This window comes from Crocodylus porosus, unplaced genomic scaffold, assembly GCF_001723895.1.
Source record: "Crocodylus porosus isolate Cpor-Errol unplaced genomic scaffold, CroPor_comp1, whole genome shotgun sequence".
Classification (NCBI taxonomy): domain Eukaryota; kingdom Metazoa; phylum Chordata; order Crocodylia; family Crocodylidae; genus Crocodylus; species Crocodylus porosus.
In genome coordinates, this window is record NW_017728913.1 from 4496314 (window position 1) to 4500711 (window position 4398).

The 4398-nt window shown below is 44.4% G+C and overlaps 1 protein-coding gene across 3 annotated transcripts in view; it reads right to left on the reverse strand.

Annotated features, from left to right (window-relative positions):
• The window catches only part of INPP4B (inositol polyphosphate-4-phosphatase type II B), a 385552-nt gene extending 381963 nt beyond the window's left edge, over positions 1-3589 (reverse strand). For all 3 annotated transcript variants that reach the window (XM_019534402.1, XM_019534401.1, XM_019534403.1), the window contains exon 1: positions 3509-3589. The gene's annotated coding sequence lies outside the window, so the exon portion shown is untranslated. The remainder of the gene's footprint in view (positions 1-3508) is intronic.
• Positions 3590-4398: the final 809 nt, after the last annotated feature.

A 4398-nucleotide genomic window follows, 5' to 3' on the forward strand; every position in this document is an offset into this window, starting at 1 on the left:
TTACCAGCTGTAGCAGGGGCTGGGAGAGCCCCCCGCAATGGCTGCTCCCCCACTGCAGCCTCTGGCACTTAAAAAAAAACCCAAGAAAACCCCCTCTACTCACTGCAGTAGCAGGGGCTATGGGGGCTCCGGGGCCTCCTGGCAGAGCCCCGCAGGGGGCAGGTAGAGGACGGAGCCAGGCAGGGCAGCCATGGGGAAGGCTCAGGGGATGGGGAGGGGGGCAAATTTGCAGCACGGGGAACATTTTCTCATTCCTTTACATGCCTATTGCAGCATCTCAAAATGGCTTTGAGAAGCAGCAAGACACACGTGCATGCTCATCTGAACGTGCCCAATGGGTGTATCCGCATGAGATGCTACAAACACAGTAGACTAATTCTGCTGCACGTTAGCACAGCAAGCAAAACCAGTGCTAATTCTACCCATGCAGTACAATTAATCTACTGCGCATTAGCATCACCAAAAAGTGTGTGTCAGTGCTAATTACAGATACTAAACGTAATGCACCATAATTAATGAATGTGTAGACACCCCCCTGTATTAGTTACCTTCTGTTCATTTCATAGCTTCATTTAGATGCCAGTTAAAATATAATATAAATCCTGCAGCTTGTACTTATTCATATTTCTTACCTTTTCTCCTCCTCAAGCACCACCCGTGCTGCCTCCAAGCCATTTTTGCTTTCTTGTCCTTGTGCTTGGCCTCAACAAAGAAAGGGGAAAAAATCCCCAAATTCCCATAAAAATTCTTCACAGCCTGAGAGAGATGCAGGGCCTGGCCTGAGATGCTGTTGCTGCTGCTATGAGACACATGACATGCTCCATGCCCTGGGCTGCAGTGGGGACAGAGCATGCTGGAGCCCAAGCCAAAGCAAAGGTAAGTGGCATGGGGGCAGAGGCAGACCAGGGGCAGAGACTGTGGAAGGGGGAGGAATGACAGAGAGAAGGGGGACTCCAGGATGCAGGGGGGCAGGCATCAAGGAGTACCAGTTGGGGACAGACAGGCATCAGAAAGCAAGGTAAAGGGGGGCACAAAGGGCAGGGGTCAAGTCCCACCACCTACTCCCCTGCCCCCCTCTTACCTTCTACTACTTTTCCCCCACAATTGCCTGTCCTCTCTGCCCCTGCCAGGCTTTTCCCTACTTAAGCGGAGCGGGCATGGCTAGATGCCAGCCACGTGGTGGCATGCTGAGGCAGAGGGGAGGGAAAGGGGGTTAAAACCCCTTTTTGTCCCTCAAATGCAGTCTGCCTGCCAGCGACACAGCAGCTCTTGCCAGGCTTTTCCCCATTGCCAGCTCAGCTGGCCCTGGGCTGGCACATTGAGGCAGAGGGCAGTGCTCCCTCCTTCAGCCCAGGTCTAGCTGGCAAGAGTGCAGCTCCACACTCCCCACACAGCCAGATGCCAGCTCTGGGCTGGCATGCTGAAGCAGAAGTTTAAACCCTCTCTCCTTCCCTTTTGCCTCAGTGTGCTGGCTTGGGGCCAGTGTCTGGCCCAGCCCCTCCACTCAAGTGGGGAGCAGGAAAAGACTGGCAGGGGCTGCTGTGCCCTGCCAAGCAGACCCTTATTGGGGTCCCATGGCAGTGAGGGGGTTTAAACCCTCTCCCCTCTCATCCATCTCAGCATGATGGCTGGGGCTGGGGTCTAGCCACACACACCCTCTCACTCCAGTGGGGAGCAGAGGAAAAGCCTGGCAGGGGCTGATTCCCCATTCCCAGGGCACCCCTGCTGGGGTCCATGCAGTCCAGCGTGGGGCTGCTTCCCCACTCCCAATCAATCATACTCAGCAGGCCTGCCAGGGCCTGGCCATGCCTCTCCACACCCCTCCTCCCCCCACACACCCCCACAAGCTCATGCAGGGAGCGGAAAAAGCCTGAAACACTTCTCTCCCAGCTTCCCTCCAGCCTTCCAGCCACTGCCGAAGGGAAGGCTTGCGCTAGTGCCCTCAGGCTCTAGCCTGAGCCACTGCAGGCATATGGCTGCTTTTTCATAATATGTATTTACTTGCTTCTTGGTTCAATCTACACAGTTTAGACTAACCTGCAAAGATTGAATCCATTCAACCTGGGGCTTTTTGACCATCTGTACTTAGTCAAAGTCTTTTTCAACCAATTGTTTCACCTAAGATACATGATACATGGTTTAATCCAGATCTTTGAGAGGCAGTATTTAACAGTTCCTTAGAAAAGTACCTGTGAAAAAAAATTAAATTAAATAGTTTAAATCTGATTTATTTAATCTCACAAATGGTACTGAACACAGAGAATCATCTCAGGGCTATAGCAAAGAGATTGTTTACATTTTTTTCCTGGTAGAGTGGATTTTGGTACTTGTATACGGGAGTGATAATAACAGGCTTGCCGATAACAACTTAATCACCACCACCACCACCTATATCCAGATCCTAAACACGTCAATGAAGTGTAAATTACTTTGCATATAGTTTTACTAGTACATCAGCATCCTAAATTGCAAAACTCCTGCCAAACTAGTCCTATAGTTCTCCTGAGAACTGAGAGTCAACCAAGTCTAAATGTGCCATTTTGTTTCTGAGATGCATACCAAATACATATCCACCAAGTGCCAAATCCCTGATACTCCCTGAAGTAGACACAAAACAGATATAAGCATTTAAACTGAAATATCCACAAGTGAAAGGCTTGTGAATGAGTCCAACTGTACCACTTACGTTTCAATGCATACCTTAAAATGGTTATGCTTTGGGAGAAGCTGCTTGGCACTGAATAAAAGAATCATGACACCTCAATCCAGTTAGGTCTCAGCCAACTTTCTTTCAGAAAGTAGGGACCATAAGAGCTACCAAAACATGGTAGATTAATGTAAGAGACTTTAAAAGTTTGTCATAATATCAGCCTAACTTTGAATCACAGTAATTTCAACCACAATAGCAGCTGGTTGAGAGCAATCCTGTAAGCCATTCCTTCAGAGAAAAAAAAAACTTATACTTAAATATATTTATAATAAAAAAACCCTGAAAATATATTTTTACAAAGTGAAAACCTTTATGTTTTAAATGCTACATTATTCTAAATTAAATTTAATACATTTATCTATTGTTCTTAAAAGGATTCAGTAAATGGAGAATGAGTATATACAAATGCCAAAATTATAAAGGCAATGTATAAAACCCATATTTCATGAAAGATGAGTGGGATTAAAAACAAATGATCATGAAAAAAATTGAAATGTTATGCACCAACTCAAGACCCATATTATATATTACTTTTAATGAACTAGAACATTAAACCCATATGTTGTTGTCAAAGGAGCTACAACACATATGGCTTTTCTTTTAATTTCAGAAAAGGCAGCAAAAGTCATTTGATATTTTCTTTTTAGACTTGAGATAAAAACAAGTGATGTCAAGATGGATGTTTGGGTATTGGACAACAAGATAAAAATGTTCAGCAGAATCTCAATGATTTTTCTAAATAGTGATGTCGGAACACAAAATGAATGTTATGCACACATGGAGTTCTATCTTACCTACTGAGAATTATTGAAACAACTTTTTTATTCCTGAACGCCGCAACCTAGCACCGCTCCAGAATTACCACTTCACAAGCTTCAGAACTCTGTAAGGGATAAAGATGACAAAATGTTAGGATTTTGAACCTACTGGGAAGTCCTTCTGTTAGTGCATTTGTAGCCAACATATCCAAAATGTTGATGCAGCCCCAAGTAGGCAACCCCTGCACATGTGCCAGAGCATGGCATGTGAACGCATTTTGCTTAGCACATGTACCCTGGGCCAGATAGTGGGGAAAGGGCCGGGACTGCACTGCCACAACAAGGATCAGGCCTCTAAGCAGCTTCCCCACAGTCTGCCACTGGCACGCCAACATCTTACAAGACAAGGTTGTGGGTGTTTTTGGCACTCTGCCCAAAAACACTGCCAACCCCTAATGTAGCCTATAACTATAAAGGCACAAAACATAATAGTCGCTAGGCAGATGGATACAGCCATCCTTTAATTACTCTTCTGTCATTCTGCTTCAACTCGATAAACTATTATGGGCAAAATTCACGAGAAAAGATGATACTAGAAAAGAAGAAGAAAGGAAAAAGCACAGTAGTCAAATTTTCTTAGTCAATATTAGATGCCAACAAATTTCTAAACAATCACCCTCTTTCCAAGTACTTAACTAATAATATTAAATCACATTTACTGAATAGCTAGTATGGACTAAAACCAGATATTCTGGTCAAAAAATAAAATATTTTCATACCGATAAAATTAATTGTGACATAAAATAGATAACCTGTAACAGAAACCTTCATTATATCTCTTTTTATAAGAGATATTGTCATAATTTGAAAACTTGGATGCTGCCTCTATATTCCAGAATGTATAACTCAGGTAATGGTAAGTGATTTGGA